General features: G+C 43.7%; 1 pseudogene across 1 annotated transcript in view; it reads right to left on the reverse strand.

Annotated features, from left to right (window-relative positions):
• LOC118553777 (large ribosomal subunit protein eL29-like) overlaps positions 1 to 22,409 on the reverse strand; it is a 105,527-nt pseudogene that overhangs the window by 56,029 nt on the left and 27,089 nt on the right. The window contains exon 3 of the transcript XR_013449852.1: positions 16,084 to 16,159. The product of XR_013449852.1 is annotated as a large ribosomal subunit protein eL29-like (transcript). The remainder of the gene's footprint in view (positions 1 to 16,083; positions 16,160 to 22,409) is intronic.

Here is a 22,409-nt window from a genome sequence, read left to right on the forward strand (position 1 = left end):
TTTAAGGACCATTGTTTTTTTTTGTCAGCCACCATGTAGATTTCAGGGCACATTTTCTCATTTCACTTACACATGAGAAAATTGTTGCAAGCTAGTTGAGCTGTAAGGTGAACTTGACTGTGATAATGGGACACAGCTCAGCAAAGACAGCAAGGTCAGCTGACCAGTGTCCTATTCTCCTCTGCATGCTATATGTACTGACCTGGCTCAGGATCACCTCTTTGTTCTCCGAAGGACTATCAGATTAGCACCAGAGTGCTCCAGGAATGTCTTTTGTACAATTAACCTGGGTGGTTAACTGTAAGAGGGACACCTGGGTGGCTCAGTCGTTAAGCGTCTGCCTTCGGCTCAGGTCATGATCCCAGGGTCCTGGGATAGAGCCCTGCATCGGGCTCCCTGCTCAGCAGGAAGCCTGCTTCTCCCTCTCCCACTCCCCCTGCTTGTGTTCCCTCTCTCGCTGTGTCTCTCTCTGTCAAATAAATAAATAAAATCTTAAAAAAAAAAAAATTAACCAGTAAGATTCAAAGAGGTTGATTAATATTTGAAATTAATCCCAGAAAGCCAACTTTGCGTTGAGCTACCAGTCTAAGTTCCTTTTCTCGGCTGGGTCTAGAGATTCTTGAGCAGGTGGGGAAAATATCTTGCATAGAACGTAACTGTTTAAATCTGTAGTCTTGCTATGCCAACTGTATTAACCAGTTCGGCTAGAGATGGTATAGTGGCACACAGACCCCCAAATCTTGGGATTTATGCAACTGAAGTTTATAGCTCACACCATATCTGCTGCAGGCATGGGCAGTGACCCAGGGCAACTGTCCTCACATGGTGACTCAGCATTCCAATCAGTCTTACTGCTCTGCCTTGTCAATGCACACTTCCCCGATTACCAGGACAGGGAAAGAGCAAAGAAGAGCAAATCAGTGCTTCTACCTGGAAGTGACACGTGTCCCATTTCATTTGTAAAAACAAGTCCCATGGCCACACTGAACTCCAAGCAGACAGGTATATATATCCATTACTGGTTCCCGTAAAACAAACCACCCCAAACTTACATGTTTAACAACATAGTTTATTATTTCTCATGATTCTGTGAGTAGGCTAGGCAACTCCTTCGCTGGTTTTGCCTGGGTTTGCTTGCACATCTGTTTTTGGCTGGAGGGTCAGCTGGGCTGAAACGTCCCAGATTCACGTGTCTGGCGGTTGGTGCTGGCTGTTGGCTGGGGTGCCTCGGTTCTTCGCCATGTGGCTTCTCATCGTGCAGTAGGCTCAGCTGGCTTTCTTCCATGACAGTCTCAGGACGGTGTTCCAAGAGGACAGAGCCCAGAGCTATAAGATCTCTTAAGCCCAGGCTCTAGAACCTACACAACACTTCTGCCACATTCTGTTGGTCCAGGTCAGGTACACGGTCAGCCCAGATTCAAAGTGTGGGGAAATAGTCTCTTGATGGAAGGCGTTGTTGATATTGTAGCCATGTGTTTTAATCTGTTACAGCAGGGTACAAGGTACAGTCTGTTCGCGTTATTTGTGGCAGTTATGTTCTATAAAGGCATTGCAAACACTGAGTTAGAGAATACGGAGCCATTGCTCCCGGGGGGAAATACAGGGTTAGGCTCCTATGAGTCTCTGGATACAGCATTTTCATCAACTGATCAATACATAACCTTGTTTTATGTGTGTCCCTATTTAACGACACCTTGTTTAATATGTACTGTTGACTCCTTAGCACTGAACTCATGGCCAATAGCACTGTAATTCATGCCTAAATGAAGCTTATCTAAGACATATTTTCTCCGGAAGACACATCACAGCCTTCTTGTGCTTAGGAGTGCCAGACAACACTTCAGCATTACATGTGGGGGCCACTGAAACATGAAATCAATAAAAAGTACAAAAATGTGAAAAAAATGTCTAACTAGGCACACAGAAGGACATGTTTATTGTATAAGAGCTGAAACAAGAAGGCAAACACCGCCCTTGTTTTACCCCAGCTGGAAGTGTGTGTGTCAGGCAAATCAAATTTTTCCTCACTCTGCACGTGTCCATGAGGGACCAGGAAAGCAGTGTGGATATTGATTTGGAGTTTACAGATAAATTTTAGCAAATAGGCAAATTTTCAAATATAGAACCAACAAATAATGAGGATTAACTGTACAGAGAAGAGGGAAACCAGATTGGTAAACAGTAATTTCTGTCACATTCATCACGGGAAAATAGGAAAGAAATGAACATTTATGGAGTACTTAGCATGTGCTGGCCTTATGCATTTATAATATCACTAAAGTGTATAATATACTTTAATATCTTTTTTTAAATTAAGATTTTATTTATTTGACAGAGAGAGTAAGCACAAGCAGGGAGAGCAGGAGAGAGAGAAGCAGGCTCCCTGCTGAGCAGGGAGCCGCATGTGGGCCTCGATCCCAGGACCCTGGGATCATGACCTGAGCCGAAGGCAGACAGAACTGACTGAGCCACCCAGGTGCCCCTTCAATATCTTTTTTCTGTGTTGCTGGATTCAGTTTGCTGGTGTTTTGTTGAGAATGTTTTCTTGTGATGTCTTTGTCTAGTTCTTGCAATCAAAATCCTCTTAGAATGAGTTAGGAAGTATTCCCTCCTCTTGTGTTTTTTTTAAAAGAGTTTATAGAAGAGTTAACATAATCCTTCATAAACTTTTAGTAGGACTCACCAGTGAAGCCATCTGGTTCAGGGCTTGTTATTGGGGGAAAATTTTTATTAGTAATTCAGTCTCTTGTCTTAGGTCTAGTCAGATTTTCTATTTCATCTTGAGTCAGTTTTGGCAGTTTGTGTCTTTCTAGGAATTTGTCCATTTTATCTAGGTGCTCTAATTTATTGAAATACAATTGTTCATAGTATTCTCTCATACTCTTTCTCTTTTATTCTCTCTTACTCTCTTTTTAATCCTGCGAGGTCAGTGTAGTCACTCTGTCATCCTTGATTTTAATCATTTGAGCTTTCTCTTTTTTTTTGGTCATCGAGCTAAAAGTTTAATTTTTTTTTCTTTTTTCCAAAGATCCAACTTATAGTTTTCTTGATTATTACTATTTTTCCTCTTTACTTCATTTATTTTCACTCTCATACTGCTTTCTTTCTTCTGTTTGCTTTGGATTTAGTTTGCTCTTCTTTTCCAACTTTAATCTTAAGGTAGAAATTGATTTGAGATCTTCTCTTTTAGTATAGGCATTCACAGCTTCTCAGCACTGTTTCTGTTGCATCCTCAAGATTTGGTATGTGGTATTATTTTCATTTACATCAGTTTTTATTCTAATGTTCCTTGTGTTTGTTTTTTTTTTTTTACCCATTGGTTATTTAGGAATGTGTTTTGTAATTTCTAATATATTTGTAAATTTCCCAAGTCCCCTTCTGTTACTGGTTTCTAATTTCATTCCCCTGTGGTTGAATAATGTACTTTCTATGATTTTAATCCCTTAAAAGTTATTGAGACCTGTTTTATGATGAAACATATGGCCTATCCTGGAGAAAGATCCATGGGCATTTGAAGAATATGCATTTTGTTTTTGTTGGGTGAAGTAGTCTATAGATATGTTATGTCTAGTTGGGTTATGGCGTTATTCAAGTCTTTGGTTTCTTTGTCGATCTTCTTTCTAGTTTTTATATCCATTATTGAAAGTGAGGCATTGAATTTTTCTGAATTATCTATTTCTTTCAATTCTGTTATTTGGCTTGTATTTTGAGAGTCTGTTAATAAGTACAGAGATATTTGTAATTGTTTTATCTTTACCTTTTATCATAGAATTTCTTTTTCTCTAGCAACAATTTTTGTCATTTGCTGGTATAATAATACAGTAAAATTAATTACTATAATATTTTGTCTGGTATTAGTGTAGTTACACCAGCTCCCCTTTGGTTTCTGTTTACATGGTGTATTTCTTTCCATTGATTTACTTCCAACTAGTTGTGTCTTTGGATTTAAAGTATATCTCTTGGGGCACTTGGGTGGCTCAGTTGTTGAGTGTCTGCCTTCGGCTGTGGTCATGATCCCCGGGTCCTGGGATCAAGCCCCGCATCGGGCTCCCTGCTAGGTGGGAGGCCTGCTTCTCCCTTTCCCCCTGCTTATGTTCCCTCTCTCGCTGTCTCTCTCTCTCTGTCAAATAAATAAGTAAATAAATCTTAAAAAAAAATAGTGTATCTCTTATAGAAAGCATATAGCTGTATCAGGTTTGTTTATTTTTATCCATTCTGCCAATATCTGCCTTTTAATTGGACTGTTTAAGTGTTAATCTTATTGAGGATCCTTTGTATGTGATGAGTTGCTTCTCTCTTGCTATTTTCAAGATTTTCACTTTGCTTATGGCTTTTGATAATTTGGTTTGGTTTGGTTTTTATGCCTCTGAAAATCATAAATGAAACTTAAGCTGTTCCCCGAAATTGGCATAAGTTAACCACTTTTAACCAATCTCCTATCCGTAGGAAAACTCTAGTGCTATAACCAACTATTATAAAAAATAAACAGCCTCTGTGTTTTCACTGTATAAGCTGTTCTAAAATATAATAATCCTCTGAGCCTAATTCTACCATTGGTTTGAGAGCTCCCAGTTTGTAAACTGTTTTTATATGCACAATAAACTCTTACTAATTTAACCTTTACTATTTTAATGATCTGGTGATCTGATTTAATTTTGTTATTTCTGGTTTTTTGAGAGTAACTAATGCATAAATAGAAGATTTACTGTAAGGATTAAATAGGCAAATGTATGTAAACCCCAATAACAGGGTCTCACTTAATACTACTATTTTTTTTTTTCTTTTTGGAAACTCAGGCTCAAAGGGTGGTAATGTTGCTCCCAATCGTGTCACATTATTATTTTTTTTTATTGAGGTATAATTGACATATAACATATTAGTTTCAGGTATACAACCTAATGATTTGATATTTGTAGACATTGGGAAATGATCATTGCAGTTAGTATAGTTAACATCTGTCATCAGACATAGTTACAAAAATTTTTTTCTTGTAATGAGGACATTAAAAATTTACTTTTAGCAACTTTCCAATATGCATGACAGTATTATTAACTATTGTCACCATATTATACATTATATCACCATGACTTATATATTTTATAGCTGGAAGTTTATACCTTTTGACCACCTTCACCCAGTGTACCAGCCCCATGCCCCACCATCGCCGCAACCACCAGTCTGTTCTCTATAACTTTGAGCTTATTTTCCTTTTATTTGTTTTGTTTTTTAGATTCCACATATCAGTGAGATCATACAGAATTTGTCTTTCTCTGTCTGACTTATTTCACTTAGCATAATGCTCTCAAGGTCTATCCATGTTGTTGCAAATGGCACAGTTTCATTCTCTTATTGCTGATTAGTATTACAGGGTGTGTGTGTGTGTGTGTGTATGTGTGTGTGTATCACATCTTCTTTATCCATTGATCCACTGATGGACACTTAGGTTGTTTACGTATCTTAGCTGTTGTAAATAATGCTGCAGTGAACATGGGGGTGTGTATACCTTTTCAAATTAGTGTTTTTGTTTTCTTCGGAAAAATACCCAGGAGTGGAGTTGCTGGATTATATGGTATTTCTATTTTTAATTTTTTGAGGCACCTCCATATTGTTTTCCATAGTGACTGCACCAATTTTACATTCCTACCAACAGTGCATGAGGGTTTCTTTTCTCCACATCCTCACCAACACTTGTTACTTCTTTGACAGTTTGATTTTTTTTTTTTTTTTTTTTAAAGGTGTTATTTATTTGACAGAGAGAGAGACAGCAAGAGAGGGAACACAAGCAGGGGGAGTGGGAGAGGGAGAAGCAGGCTTCCCGCCGAGCAGAGAGCCCGATGCGGGGCTCGATCCCAGGACCCTGAGATCATGACCTGAGCCGAAGGCAGACGCTTAACGACTGAGCCACCCAGGCGCCCCGACAGTTTGATTTTTGACATGGTTAAGGTACTTGAAGTTTGTTGAGCTTCTTGGATGTATAGGTTAATGTTTTTCATCATATTTGGGAAGTTTTCAGCTATTATTTTTTCAAATATTCTTTTGCCCTTTCTCTCTTTTTCTTCTGGTACTCCAATTATGCATATGTTGTACACTTGATAGTGTCTCACACAAGTCTCTACATTTCTGTTTATTTTTCTCATTCTTTTTTCTTTCTGTTCCTGAGACTGGATAATTTTAGTTGACCTATCTTCAAGTTAACTACTATTTTCTTCTGCCTACTCACATTTTCTGTAGAGATCCCCTACTGTACTTTTTATTTCAAACCCAGAATTTTGATTTGCTTTTTTATTTTATTTTTATTTTATTAATATTCTGTAGCTGGTGAAATGTAATTCTTATACTTTTCAGGGCACCTGGGTGGTGCAGTCAGTTAAGCACCCGACTCTTGGTTTCAGCTCAGGTCATGATCTTAGGGTCATGAGATCAAACCCTGCGTTGGGCTCCACACTCAGTGCAGAGTCTGCTTAACTGCTCCTCCCCGCCCCCACTTGTGCTTGCTCGATCTCGCTCTCTCTCTAAAATAAATAAGTAAATAAATCTTTTTTAAAAAATCTTGTACTTTTCTTTAGTTCTTTAGACATGGTTTCTTTTAGTTCTTTAAATATATTTGAATAGATGCTTTAAAGTCTTAGTAGTCCAATTTCTGGGCTTTTTGGGGAACAGTTTTTATTGATTGCTTTTTCCCTGTGTATGGGCCATACTTTCTTGTTTATTTATTTGTCTGGAAATCTTTTGTTGAAAACTAGACATTGTAAATAATGTGGCAATCCTGAAAATCAGATTTTCCATCCTCCAGAGGGTGTGTTTTGCTGTTGCTGTTTGTTGTTGCTGTTTGTTTGTTTATTGGCGTTTCTGGACTAAGCATGTTTTGTTATGTGTGGCCACCAAACTCTCTACTTAGTTAGCCTAGTGGTCAGTTCATGATTGACAGAGTTTTGTTTTTTTAAATGCCCAGAACCAATAAGTCTCTCAGTCTTTACCAAAGATTCTGTGTGAGTGTTGGAGCATTCCTTCAACATAAGCCAGGCAGTTGACAACCCTCCCTCAGCCTTTAGTTCCAGCTTTTTCTGAGCCTCAAGGTTAGCCAGAGGTGAGGACTTATGGCCTTTTCAGATCTTTCCTAAACATATTCACACAACCCTACGTATGCATATGATCTTATAGGTTCCAAGAAATGTGCTGGAGTTTTCCAAAAGCCCTATAAACATTTCATTCTACAGATTTTTTTTTTTTTTTAAGTTTTTGGTTAGCCTACTGTTTACCTCAACTGTTATCTACCACGTCAGGCCGCTGTAAAGTTACATAATCGCCTCTAGTTGTTGTCAACCAACATACCAGGGTAAAAGGCTTTTCACACTGGGTGAGCTCCAAGATAGGTCAAGTAAAGATAGTTTTGTCAGTGGGGTCTTTCAAGAAATCACCAGACAGATCAAGTAATGACAGATCTCAGGGAATGAGGTTTTGAGGAGTTCCAACCCTGTTTTGTCCCCTCCGGTGGCTGGCAGGTTTGCAGTGTTCACCACAACTGGAAGCTATTGGTTCCCAAAGCCACCATGGAGCTGGAAGAGGACGTGTTAAAATGCCACAAAGTTTGCTGTTCTTGCTGAAATTCAGTGGGTTTAAAAAAAAAAATCTATGGATCGGATAAATAGGCTAACCAAAAAATTCTTTTGTTAATTTCTAGAGTTTTGAAAAAGTTGATTTTGACCATTTTTGTAAGTTTTCTCATTGCTTTTATTTTATCTTTTTAAAGGTTTTATTTATTTTTTGGAGAGAGAGCGAGCATAAGCAGGGGGAGTGGCAAGCAGAAGGAGAAGCAGGCTCCCTGCTGCAAGGAGCCTGATGCAGGACTCGATCCCAGGATTCCGGGTTCATGACTGAGCTGAAGGTAGATGCTTAACCAACTGAGCCACCCAGGTGGCCCTCTCATTGCTTTTATAAAGGAAAGAGTTTTTAGCAGTCCTTACTCCACTTTTTTCCCTCATGTCATTTGTTAACTATTATGATCCTTATTATATCATTAGGATCAGGTTCATCTACACGTGACAAAAACCTTGAAGTAACAGTGACTGAAATATATAAGTTTTGTTTTCTCACATTAAAATTTAAAAGTAAAGGGAAGCCTGGGTGCTCAGTTGGTGGCGGGGAGCCTGCTTCTCCCTCTGCCTGCTGCTTCCCCTGCTTGTGCTCTCCCTCTCTCTCTCTGAAAAATAAGTAAATAAAATCTTTTAAAAAATAAAAATTTTAAAGTAAGTTCAAAAGCTTAAAATGTTTACAGACAGCAGCTTTTTTTGCTAGCTTTCAACTCTGCCATCCCTAGAGTGTGGCCCTCATCCTCATGGTCTAAGATAACTGCTTGAGCTCCAGCTGTCATATCTGCATTCCAAGAAACAAGATGAAGGAAGAGCTGAAAAAGCACACACACCCTTCCTTTAAAGACACTTTTCAGGAGTTGCACATGATATTTCAGAACTCAGTCACATAGCCACACCTAGCTACATGGGAATTTGAAAAATATGATCTTTATTTAGGAAGCCATGTGTCCATCTAAAAACTAAGGGTTTATTACTCAGGAAGGTGGGGAACTAGCTGTCTCTGCCACATGCATTTAACAGGTGAAGAAACTGAGGTTTCGAGAAGCTCAGTCATGGACTCAAGGATCCCCGGGCAGGATGGAGTGGTGTCAGGACTCCAACCATGCATCCTACTTCTGAAACCTGTACCTTTAGCCATACAGATTCAGGGAAGTTGAATAGCTTGATGAGGTCAACATAGTTGGCAAGGACGGATCTGTCCGGCCCCAATAATCATCCTTTTTCCATTATTTGCCCCAAACCATCTGACTCTGGTGGGCCACCAAGAGGAGTGACAAAAAATAGACCTCACTGTTCAAGCTGAAAATGTCTGGTAGAGGCCCATTAAGATGCTACATGAAGTGCATTGAGCGTCCTTTAAACAGAGGACAAGGAGCACCTTAAAGACTGCAAATGAAGCAAGATAATAGATCATCAGAAATGGAGCCATTGAGAAACAAACGCTGCAGAACTTGTTTGCTTTCGGAAGTGAGATTAAGGAACTAGTCAGGTTGAGGCTGGGAATGGTGATGAAGAAATCAGGATTGAATGTTGTGATTTTGAACAGAACCATAAATACATTTTGCTGGCCACCAATCTCCTGGACTCCTAGCTCCCCTCCAACTGGTCAGTAGTTTGTATTAGTCCTTTCCAGTCACATCCAGCTCCAGATGGGGTGAGGCCCAAATTAAACCCAGCTCCTACGATTCCATTGCGTCCACCCAAGGTCTAAGGCAACAGACAAACCCCAGTGCCCACCTTGACTCACCCATTTCTTTTCTTTCTTCACCTTGGATTATCCTAAAGCTGAGTTCATATTGTAATTACAAATTCAGAACAGGTTTTCAATTCCACCAGCGTGCCTTTTCACAGTGCTCACAGAGGGTGCACCCACTGAGGGGGTATCAATGGAATTGCAGTTGGATAACCAAACAGAAGCACAATTGAAGCTGTGGTGACTAATACAGCCCCATTCACAGCCACCCGAAGATAATCCACTGTTCCCTGTGGTTTGAATCCATCACCATGAAAGGGGCGGTGGCGGGCAGGGGGAAGGATTTGGTTCCAGCAACAGGAGTAATTCTAAGTTTATCTAATGGTGTATGTTTGGGTTACTGAAGTTAAAAAACTCATGGTTGGACCTTGAGCCCCATAGGAAGCTGCCACCTGTCCCCACCTCTGCTTCTGGAAGCCTCCTCACTAGCACACAGCAGATCCCCTGCTAAGAGCTCCCCTCACACCCTGCCCTGGCACCCCGAAAATAACGTCTGCTCAGACCTTACCTTCACACGCATGCATGTGAAGACACACACACACACACACACACACACTCTCTCTCTCTCTCTCTCTCTCTCTCTCTCTCTCTCTCTCTCTCTTACTTGCAGGAATAGCTCCAGCCTCTGCCTTTGTCCTCCACTTCGAACTTTTTCTTGGCTTCCCCAGGCTTCTCTGCTGGTCTTCCTTTATTTTATTTTTTTTAAAGATTTTATTTATTTTTTGACAGCGAGAGAGGGAACACAGCAGGGGGAGCGGGAGAGGGAGAAGCACACTTCCCACCGAGCAGGGAGCTCGATGCAGGGCTCAGTCCCAGGACCCTGGGATCATGACCTGAGCCAAAGACAGACACTTAACGACTGAGCCACCCAGGCGCCCCCCCCACTGGTCTTCCCTTAGCTTCATACCTGGATTCTTTCTCTATACAAGGTTAACAGATGTCTAAACACTTTATTTGGAGATAGTTAGAGATTCACATGCAGCAGTGAGAAATAATACAGGGAGATCCCATGTGTTCTTTACCTGGTTTCCCCCCAGTGATAACATCTTGCAAAACCATAGTACAAATGTCAACCAGGATATTGACATTGGTACAATCCCCAGATCTTATTCAGACACCCCCCCGTCTTACATTTATGCATTTGTGTATGCACATTTATTTAGTTCTATGCTATTTTATAATGCATGGAGGTTTGTGTATCAATCACCATCTCTTATGTTACTTTTGTATAACCCCACCCACATCCCTCCCCCCGCCGCCTCACCTCCCCAGCCTAACTGCTAATCTGTTCCTCATCGCTATAATTCTGTTGTTTTCAAGAATGTTTTATAAATGAACTCATAACATATGTAACCCTTTGGGATTGGCTTTTTTCACTCAGCCTAATTCCCTTGGGATCCATCCAAGGTTTTATGTACATATTGGTAGTTGGTTCCTTTGTGCCTGAGTAGTATTCCAGGGTATAGATGTACCACACTTGATTTAACCGTTTACCTACTGGATGTCTGGGTTATTCAGGATATCCGGGTTGTTTCCAGTTTGGGGCTATTCTAAATAAAGCTGCTATGGACATCCATACAGAGGCCTTCATGTGAACATAAAACCTATGTTTTTATTTCTCTGGGATAAGTGCCCAAGAGTGCAGTTGCTGGGTCATGTGGTAATTGCTTGTTTAGATTTATATGAAACTACCAAATGTTCTCCAGAGTGGTTGTACCCACCAGCAATGCATGAGTGATCGAGTTTCTCTGCATCCTTGCCAGCAATTGATATTATCACTGTATATATTTTTTAATTTTAGCCATTCTAATAGGTGCACAGTGAAATCTCATTGTGGTAATTTAATTTTTTAAAAGTCTATTTTAACATTTTAACTTTTAATTGTTAATGATTATTTGCACAGCTTTCATACATTTTTATTTTTCAGAAGCTTATTTACTACTGCAAGTGTGAAGTGTTGAAAAATTGCAAATAGTATTTCTCATAATTTCATTTCACTCATTTGGTCACACTTTTTTTCAATAGGCCAAGAATTCTATCAGTGCCTGCTTTTGAGATATGACTGATGCACAATATTGAAACCTTTTTGGTAATTGTCAACTTAAAAGTTAACAGGACATATATACATAAATAATGTAGTTAAATGACTATTATGGCCCTCATGGACCTATTTTTAAAAATATTTTATTCATTTATTTGAGAGAAGAGAGAGAGAGGGAGAAAGCATGAGTAGGGTGGGAGGCAGGGAGGGCAGAGGGAGAGGGAGAAGCAGACTCCCGGCTGAGCATGGAGCCCTACCCAGGACTTCATCCCAGCATCTGGAGATCATGACTTGAGCCGAAGGCAGGCACTTAACCAAGTGAGGCACCCAGGTGCCCCCCTCATGGGCCTATTATAAAGGGAATTGCTTTGTCCACATAACAATTATGTTTCTGTATTTATAAAATACTTTTCTTTTTCTTTTTTTAAGGATTTTATTTATTTGAGAGATAGCATGCAAGCGAGTGGGGTGGCGGGGCAGAGAGAGAGGGAGAAAGTGTCCTAAGCAGACTCTGCACTGAGCAGTAGCCCGACACAGGGCTCGATCTTACAACCCTGAGATCACGACCTGAGCAAAACCAAGAGTGGAAGGCTTAACCAACTGTGCCACCCAGGCGCCCCTATAAAGTATTTTTCTAATCAAAATATTAAGCTATTATATAGACACCTGACTATTTCTCTTCCAGCCCTTCCAAAATGAGAATCCACTGCAGCTGCCTTCTTGATTCCTCAGCTCTGTGCAACCCACGTCCATCCCAGCTTTCAGGCCGTCATACTTACACCTCAGGGGAAGAAAGAGATAAGAGGGGAGGCTCCATGTTCCAGGCTCCTATTTGTCTGGGAGAGAAATCTGGCATTTTTAGCAGAAGAGTAAAGTGTTTACTTTGAAAAAAGTAGAGACCCAGTTGCCTGGATACTGTCAGGAATACATTTCATTGAATCTGTGGGTGACCAGTAGTTGCTTTGTCCCTAATTTGAGTGTCCAGCATATTCAGGGGAAAATGAGACAGCTCTAACAAATAACCCACACCTGCCTGGGCTTTCTCTGTGGTCCTCTGGGTGTGTATGTGTGTGTATCACACACCCACACATATGCATGTAATGAATAGCTTCGTGTAAAAACTCTGCAACAAACATCAATTCTGTAAATTACCAGGGAGTCCTAATTGGGTTTGCTAGCAAAGCAACTTCTATAAAGACTATAAATAGTAGGCGCATGCTTCTGTAAGCAGTGTAGCTATTTCTTTTTTTAATATGGGATTCTCATGTTACAAGGACATCACAGATTACTGAATAATTTATTTAATGGTAGATTGTATGAGCTTCAGTCTTTGCCAGTGAGCTCATACCCAAATGTCTAAAGAAGATAAAGTGAGCAAAAGCTAGAGCTCAGGCTTGGATGAGCTGCTTATTTTTTTTATTAGATATGTATGGCTATTATAGCCATATATACATATTTTACTTGATATTATCTCCGCTTCAAAGGTTGTAAATAGAATAGAGGCACCACTTTATTATTGATATTTAGCTAACTCATAACAATGCATTCGACACACAGTGCTGAGAAATACAGAATAGAATGATGACCTTGTCTACACTTGGTGATTTTATCAAAGGATTGTGATATATCAGGGAATGTTTGTTCTCTATGAAAATATAAGGAACCAAGAGAGGGCAAAATTCAATAAGAGGATGTTAGATTTGGAAAATAGAGACAAGAAAAAAAGATTTGGATGGCTATTTTTCTGTGCACCCCTGTTGTTAGCTTTTCAATGATATGGAGTTTAAAAACAATGACTTTTAAGCTTGCAGATCGTAGACAGTTTGCCTGTAACTATATACAGCTCTCAGGTGAGCAGAGTAACCTTGGAAGATGGGTACACTTTTCTGTCAAATGTAATTTTGATCAAGGTAAAATTTGTTTAAAAAGAAAACTTAAGGGCACCTGGGTGGCTCAGTTGGTTAAGCAACTGCCTTCGGCTCAGGTCATGATCCCAAAGTCCTGGGATCGAGTCCCATATCAGGCTCCCAGCTCAGCGGGGAGCCTGCTTCTCCCTCTGACCCTCTCCACTCTCATGCTGTTTCTCTCTCTCTCTCAAATAAATACATAAAATCTTTAAAAAAAAAAAAAAAAAAACTTAAATTTGGGGCAACCGGGTGACTCAGTCGTTAAGCAGCTGCCTTTAGCTCAGGTCATGATCCCAGGGTCCCGGGCTCAAGCCCCACGTCTGGTTCCCTGCTCAGCTGGGGTGGGGGGGGTGTTCTTCTCCTGCTGCCCCTCCCCTCACTCACTCTCTCTCTTTCTTGCTCTCTCTCTCTTTTGCTTGAATAAATAAATAAAATCTTTTAAAAAAATTAAATTGAAGTTTGGCAATAGAAAGGTAGCAAAAGAAGAGGCACACAATAACACAAGAGGAAATTTATGTGGCCAACAAATGTGGCAGAAGGCACTTCGTTTCATTAGCAATCAAGGAAGTGTCAATTAAACCCATGCGATATCCCTACACGCCCACCTGACCAGTTAAAATTTTCAAGTTTGCAAATAGCCAGTGCTAATGAGAATGGAGAATTTTGAGAGGGACTGGTGGGGGGAGTCGGCATTGAAGCAACGATGTTGGAAAGTAGCTACCATCATCAGCTGAGGTTGAAGATGCACACACCTCCTTCACAGTTGAAGAAATGCCACTATGGGAAAATGATGCCCTATGCCGCAGGATATTTACAAAAATGTTTATAGAGACATTGTTCCTAATAGTCCCAAGCTGGAAACACCCAGATGTCCACCCAACATAGGAAGGATAAGAGCTAGGGCCACTTGCAACAGTGGGGATGAATTTCACAAACATCAAGAACACAAATACACAGAGTGAGGGTTCGCTGATAGAAGGCTCATAAACAGCAAAACTAAACTCAATTGTTTAGGGAAATCATTGTAACAAAAGTCAAGATAATGGTCTCTTTTCGAGGAAGGGAAGGATGGTGACCAAGAATACCGCACACTAGAAGCGTTCTCTTTTTTCACCTGGCTGTGGTTCCGTGGGGTTTCACTTTATCCTTATTTACTAAACCGGATATTGGTGTTTAATGTACTTTTATGTATGTAGGTTATAGTCCACACCCACATGTGCATGCAAAATGCTTTCTAACCATACTATACAATGCTGACAGATCAAGGTTTTTGAAAACAAACTCCCGAGTTCAATTTCACACCCTTAAAAAAACTAAGTATTCAGTAGAATGAACATTTAAAACAATAAGCCAAATCTTCTACAGAGTTCCACATGAGAATTCTGTCATGCCTGCTGGGAAGACAGGCAGGAGGAGAGGGGGGAGCACCGGCCCCCAGTGCAGAGGCTCCCTTCCAACCCGCCCTGACCCTCAGCAGCTGTTTGCCTGGGCAATTCTCGGGGCCTCATTCCTCATCTGTAAAGAGGATCAGACCCGATTAGAACTCCTCTGAGAGTCTCCTAGTATATTCTTGGGAGTTCTCTGTGGGAACTTAAAAAAATTTTTTTTGTAAGAAATTCTTTTCATTTTGACGAGCATCTGAAAAAGAAAAGCATCATCTGGGTCCTCCGTAGGTCCACCTTAGAGTTCACGGTGCCCACATCTCAGTTTATGACCACGTTGGGGCCAGATGTGCTATTTTGTCTTGAGCCGGTAAGAAGAAAACATAGGTGACCTTAATGAGTAAAGTCTGCCTTTGCCTAGTGACCTCAGGAAAGGCTCACAACCAAAGTTTTCACTGTTGGAAGGGACCATGTCTTGGGAGATTTGAGTTGTGGGACAATGCCTGACCCAAAGAAGGGTCTAGGCACCTGAATAACAAAGCAAGGGGCAGTTTCCTCCACAAAATCATGCCATCTGTCTCACATTAATGGGTTAACTTGTATCGGTTTCATATTTGGTTTGTCAAAACCATGAATTTGTCTTGATTTAGTAATTGTAGAAATTACAAGCCTATGGGATGTATGCCCAGTTTCATGTTTATACACATTTAGCTAACAGTCTTATAAAAGTAATTTACATTAACACTGGAAATCCTCAGAAAGTTTTTTCTTGAGAAGGCACCACCCATCATTCACACTTAAGCCTCGCTGAACCCCATGACCGCCGCTGACCCTCCCGTGATTCCGTTTCCATTTTGGAAATCAAGCCCTTTCCTGAGCACGTGTCAGGCTGCCTGGGCTCCAACCCCTTTCATAAGTAGCAGTGACTACTGTAGGCGATTTTGCCTCCAGGGGACATTTGAAAGTGTCCAGAGACACTTGGCGGTGGTCACAGCTGGAGGTGGGGGCCAGCCAGGAGAAGGCCAGGGATGCTGCTAAACATCCTCCAGAGCACAGGTCAGCCCCCCGTAAGAAAGAATTATCCAGGCCATCACCAGTAGTGCCCAGGTTGAGAAACCCCAATCCTGCTCTCTACAGCTCTAACTGCTGTAAGAGGCAGATCTTCGGTGTCTTTTCCCAGTTGGCCAGAGTAAGGCCTACTGTTCTCCTGCACCTTATCTTTGGCAGCACTATTCCCTTGCACACGGCAGAAGCAGGCAAGCAAGCAAAAACCACCCCTCAGGCATGAGGTCCGTTGCATGACTGGCTTGATTTAAGAAGTGGGGTTTAGAGGGGTCCGGCATTTGGCTACGTTTTGAGTCAACCTTATTCCAGGTCGTCCTCTATCGGGTCCTGGTCTGCCACCTACCTAGAGTGACTTGGCCTGATGTTCATAGCTGGTCTCTGGAGGGAACGTGCTCTCCGGTGAGTCCCAGAGGAAGCCCCTGGAAAAACAGTATTTGAACAGAAATGGTAATGAGAGCTTCAAATGGATCAGAGTGGTTTCAGACATCTGAGAAATCTGGATCAATCTCCGAAGTTCTCTAAAGGCCCATGTTGTTGTGTGACGATGTGCCCACATGGCCCCTGGGGAACGTCCCTCCCTGACTCTCTGTCCCCAAGTAACCATATACGTGTTCACGTAGGTCCTGCTGTGTGTTCCTAGGTCCTGTCTCCTCTCCCCCATCAGACGGTTAAGTCCCGCGAATAGAGCCTTGCATGTCTTGTCGGCCCCGGAACACAGCGCGGCGTGCTCAGCGCTCCGGCCTGCTCTGAGCGGGGGGCAACGCGGTCCGTGGGCTCGGAGACCGCACGCCGCATGGGACTGTGGGTAAGGGCTTCCCAAACCCTGCCGGCTGTCCTCTCCAGCCCTTCGTCCCGTTCAGCTGTGATTCTGGTGCTCAGACTCCAGTCAGAACCAGCCTCTGGGCTTTGGAAGCATGAGAATGTATAGCGTCCTCCTGGCAAGAAAACAGCCCTTCATCTCCAGGACCGACAAAGGGAATGTGCTCCTCCTCACCAGGTCTGGGCAGGCTGCCCAAGGTACAGCGGGGGCGGGGGGTCATCTCTGACCCCTCTGGCCACCTCCCCACCACACTGACACCACACCACGGGGTCGCTGAGAGCGCTGTGGGCAAGTCTCCATCCCTCCTTAACAACCAGTGATACAAGGCAGCTGCTGGATGCCCCACATCCTGCCTAAAACCCCTACTCCTTTTGAAAAAGGAGGAAACAAATCCTCTAAGAGGACTCCGCGGGCACCATGCCATTAGCACAACACACGCGCCCTAGGGTATGACAAATGTGGCCCTTATTTCCTGGCCTGGACTTTAGGGGTCTGCTCAGGCCCCACAGCTGGGAGGAGGCTGGAGCTGCCCTGGGGGCCCTGACAAGACTGAGGGTGCGGGCCTCTCCGCTTGGCACACCGCCTGTCCCTGTGGGCTCTTTGGTTGACACCCCTCCTCCAGGCGCCTGGGTCCTGCATGCCTGGGGGCCTGCGTGACTCAGGGCGGCTCACTGGACTGGGCGTGCACACCATGGCTAAGGAAGAGAGGAAACTGAAGGCAAGAAAAGCTGGGCATTGGCTGTGAGGGCATGAGGCCCGCAGAGAGGAAGGCCCATCGTGGGGTCAGAGGTCAGAAGGGTGCTGAGCACAGCGAGTACTGCTGTAGGAGACAGGTCAGTGAGATGGGTCGGGTGAAGTCCCTGAGCAGTAGCAGGCTGGGGGCTCTTTCAGGATCCAGTGATGCTTTAGGTCTGGGGGAGGGCAACGAAGAGGGAGACGGACTTGGTAGCATCAAGAGGATTAGGCAAGGGCACTGGGGTGGCTCAGTCGATTAAGCGTCTGCCTTCAGCTCAGGTCATGATCCCAGGGTCCTGGGATCGAGTCCCGCATCGGGATCCCTGCTCAGGGAGGAACCGGCTTCTCCCTCTGCCTGCCGCTCTCCCTGCTTGTGCTTGCTCTCTCTGTGCCAAATAAAATCTTAAAAAAAAAAAAAGGATTAGGCAAGACTTGACTTGTCCATTTTAGCCTGATCTTAAATCTACGATGTTCAGACTTGGTTATGGGGAAGGCAGGGAGCAGTTGTGAGTTTTCCCTGACTTTACCCCCACACAGTGGTGACGTGGAGCCCGGTCTGGGACTCCTTTGAAAGGGCCAGCCAGACCCTGCATTAGCCAGAGCCTGGGCGGGTCCCCAGCTCAGTAGTGGGGACTAGCTAAATGCGGCACCTGGTGGGAGCCAGAACCCAACTTTAGCCTGCTAGGGCCGGATGCAAAGTGTGTACCTGTGGCCCCATCGGTCTCCCCGGGGGCCACTTCTGTTCTACATCCTGCACCTGTGGCGATTTGCATGTCTCAGAGCTGGCTGGCCTGTTCTGAGGCTGAGAACATCCTAGACTCTCACTCGGGACTCCTTGTTTGCTTGGCAGCAGTCAGCTCCCACTTTTCCAACCCCGGGAGCAAAGTGGCTCTTCCTGCATCTCTGCCCTAGGAGTGGGCCCGGGGAGGGGTGGCGCCTGGCTGAGGTCTGAGTCTGGGGGTGTAAGGGGGGAGGGCTGGTGAGACCCGACTTGCCCTGTGAGATGGGGTCTGACTGGTGCAGCCGCCCATGGTCTAGTCTGCAGGAGATCTAGGCCCCTGTTTCCCCTTCCCCTGGCTGGCAGGCTTTGGGTCTTGTCCTGGTGGCTTAGCCTGCTAAACAGAGTTTGGACAAAGAAAACAAAAGGAGAAAAATGGGGAAATTAATAGCTCTGGTAAAAGGTCTGGTGGAGAAGGAAGTTAAAACCAATTAACCAAATGAGATTTCAATTATCCCATACAGTCTCTGGTCCCTTTCTGGTACATAGCCAGGGATCAGAGTTAAATGTTGGATGGAGGCACAAAACAGTTCACACCCATTCACCTACGAATTCTCTAGTCTTCAGCTTGAAAGCTGGTGAGGCCAGGGCTCAGGGTGCCCGCCGGGGCTGATGTCACCAGGCGGTGTCATGCGTATGTCCAGCCTGCAGGCTGCAGGACAGGATTCTGTCTTGAAGAGGACTGACTGGGGTAGTGGCCGCAAGCACCATGTGGTGTCCCGCCGGCACCGAGGAAAGGCTCGGGGATGGGCTGCAGGAGGGGAGTGCACAGAGGAGGCAGAGAAACGTCTCTCCTGCCTCATGCTCTGGGGGGAATGCCAAAGTCCTGAAGTCTGGCCCCGAGGGATTAGCACATATCAGAGGAACATCAAGGAACAGATCTGAGTGATGGGAAGAGGCCAAACCGTGAGAGCCCCAAGTGCCCCCTGGCAAGAAGAGTAGATCTTGCTGCCAGGACTCTCAGGCCTAGAATTCTCCGCCAGTGGCCTATCCCCTTTCACCCTATTTATTCTTCCTCTGCACTGGACTAGGTTATTCAAAAGAAAATGCAAAGACAGGCTGTGAATTTTCAGAAAGAGTCTCAGGGGCTCCACTTAAAGTCAAGTGGGCTACGAACCAGTAGGAAGTGTCAAAACAGGTACAAAAGGAAGACTGAAATCTCTTCTGCATAAGCAACTGTTCCATTAAGCTCTATTAGTCTATGGGACATGGGGTAGAATTATTGTTCCCATTTGAAATTTAATTTCTATCCTGCCTGTAATGGGTTATCCAGACCCATTTCCTGGCCCATGAGGAGAACTGACTCACTCTCAGGAGGTGACCATTGCTGTCATGGGCCTGAAGCGACGAGTACAAATCTCAGCAGCACTGGCTGACTTCCTACACAGGAAACAAAGTCTATCCAATTTAATACAACCCCCACACCACATACCTTCTGTATACAGCTGGTGACTATCTGGGAACATGGAACCACTCGAGTCACCTTAGTCCCTGAGTGTCTGGCAATAGAGGGAAAGTCCTAACTGGGTGGGCAGCTTAGGAGCCGCTGAGAACATAATTTTCTGTAGCGTGCTCCAAATCGAGCCCAGTATTTAAGTCAGCCCTGACTTTGAGGAATTGACATGGTCGCCTCTGAGGAACCCCACTGGGAAGCCATCATCCCCTAAGATCTCTGGCTTTGCTGGGGGGGAGGGCCTGGAGCGGATGTGTTCTCACTACTGCATATAGAGCTCCAACATCAAATCCTGAGCAACAGGAGAACCACCAGAAATCATGGTTTCTCTGCTAGAACCCTAAGAAGAGACTTGGTGTTTTTATTTTGTACGAACCTGGGGTGTGCTGAGAGAAATAGAGGAAATGGCCTTGGTGTTCCTTGCTAAAAAGTGGCAAAATCAGTTAGCAGGCATGGAGTGAGCATTAGAGAAGACACTGTGTGTCTAAGGGCCACAGGTTTGGGTATCCCGGTGGGGGGGTGGGTCTGTCAGAGACAAGTAGAGGGGCTGATCCAAGAATGCAACATGGTGGGGAGAAAAACCAAAGAAATGGACCTTCAAAATGACAATTTCTCTTTGGAAACTGGAAAAGTAAGTAGGTCACGCTGTTTGGTTTCCACATGGCGTGGCTCTGTCCCCTAGCCCAAAGACGCGGAGAAGTCCGGGGGCCACGCAAATGTGAAAAAGCCAGGCGAAGGAACATTTCGCATCTATATGACTTTTTGCAGCTGCTGTTACCCACGTGGTTGCACCTGCTGCTTGCATCAACCTCTGAAGGAAACGGGAATTATTCTCTTCATTTCACAAGTAAAAACCGTGGAGTCTGAGAGGTTAAATGTTCTCAAAAACCACACTCTTTGTAGGTGGCAGAGACTGGATTAGAACCTGGGTGCTCTAACTTTAAATTCAGGACTCTTCCAGCAATGTCTGTGGCTTTAAAACTGTGATATTGGACAGAACAAAAATAAATCACATATTTATTATCCATAAAAGCAAAAAACAAAAAAAAACTGTGTACCCAACAGAACATCCTGGGAGGGAAAGGAGATCCTGGCATTCTTGACTCCCACTGAGATGCGAGCAGCTCCAGTTTCATTTGCTTTATCTATCGGTGTTCCACTCAAGATTGAAAACAGGTTGAAGGGGTGCCTGGGTGGCTCAGTCGGTTAAGCACCGGACTCTTGATTTTGGCTCAGGTCGTGATTGCAGGGTCCTGAGATCGAGCCCCACATTGGGCTCCATGCTTAGCGGGGAGTCTGCCTGAGATTCTCTCCCTCTGCCCCCACTTGCTCTCTCTCAAAATAAATAAATAAATCTTTTAGAAAAACAAATAGGTTGAAAAGTCACTGCGCTCTGCCATGATGCCTCCGGTGGGAGGGTTAGGCTGCAGGACAAGGAGCCCCCTTGGGACATATACGAGGGAAGGAGGGATGGAGATAGCAGCTCAAGCAAACTCCCCGTGTGCACATGCTCTGCGCTTCGGGTCTTCTCTTAGGGAAAGATAGAGCTGAGGCTTGTCAATTTGGGGAAGTAGCTCCTGGCTGGGCATCATGGGGTCAGCTTTGGGGATCTCGTCCAAACAAGTCTAAAGCCCTCAGCAGACTCTAAGTCACAAACAGCCCAAGTTTAGTAAGCGGTTACAGCCCTGTGTCTGGCAAGCGATACTTCCAGGCTCCTCCATGCCCGGGCTCCAGTGAAATGCATGCCTATCCCAACCAAGAGTTGGCTTATGCCGGGGCACCACCCCTTCCTGGTGCGAGGCCATGCAGGGTGTCACCCCCACCAGCCTGAGTCTGGAGACCTCCCAACAGTTTGTCCCTTTCTTCCGAGCTCTTCTTTCAAATGGCTCTGTCTGCTGTTCAGATCTTCCCAGGAGCCCTGCATTACACCTGCTAGTTTTAGCCTCTCCAAACGGAGCTGCTTAGAAACGGCCTCCTTCTCTCCCCCAGCTTCCGAGCTGGCAAATATTCTGGCTGACCAAGGGCCTCCTGGAGTGGTGTGGAGTCAGGCAAGTCATTTAGGGTTCGGTTTTGACCCTTTAACCTAGACTATTAAAAAGCTGCTTGCTACAGGTAAAAGACTTGTCTCAGGTCTGTCTCTGCTGATCATTGTGGTTGATGGACCTAAATGCATCCTTTTGTTCCGATTTTACTTACAGCTTGGTTTTGTCATTTGTTTTCACATCTCTCTCTCTCTAAACTATATGTGATAGAAGTCAGACCTGGACATAGGTGTGCACTTACATACTGTGTGATCTTGGACAAACTACTCAACCTCTCTGATCTTCCTTTCTTCATTTATATAAAAAAGATAATACCACTGCACAGGGTTGGTGTTTGTTTTTTAAATGAAGAATGAATGAAATAAACCTGTACAGTGCTTAGCACAGAGTCAGATTTTAATTGTTGCTAGTTTCTCCTTCCTCCTTAAGGATAAAACCCCAAATTTACCCACATTTGTTTTCCCAAAATCGAGGACAGCAGCATACATAACATACTCTCAGTAAATGTTTGTAGACAGTATGAATGAATAAATAAGGAGTGAATCAAGAGGGCATACATGAAATTGATAGGCCACAGGAAAAGTTGCCAAAACAAATAAGAGTATTAGAATTTAAGAAGTGAGAGATCTATCAAAGGCTCTAAAATGTACATACAGATATGTTCATTGCTGTGTTTTTTATAATAGCAGAACTTTTGAAGTAACCTAAACGTTCAACAAAGGGGACTGGGTACATTAATTAAAGTAGTTGAATATAAAATTCTATGCAACCATTTTCAAAATGTAGATTTTAGAAATATTGTTCCATAAAAATATCCAAAACATATTTTTAGGTGAAATGG

Source organism: Halichoerus grypus, chromosome 7 (assembly GCF_964656455.1).
Source record: "Halichoerus grypus chromosome 7, mHalGry1.hap1.1, whole genome shotgun sequence".
NCBI lineage: Eukaryota > Metazoa > Chordata > Mammalia > Carnivora > Phocidae > Halichoerus > Halichoerus grypus.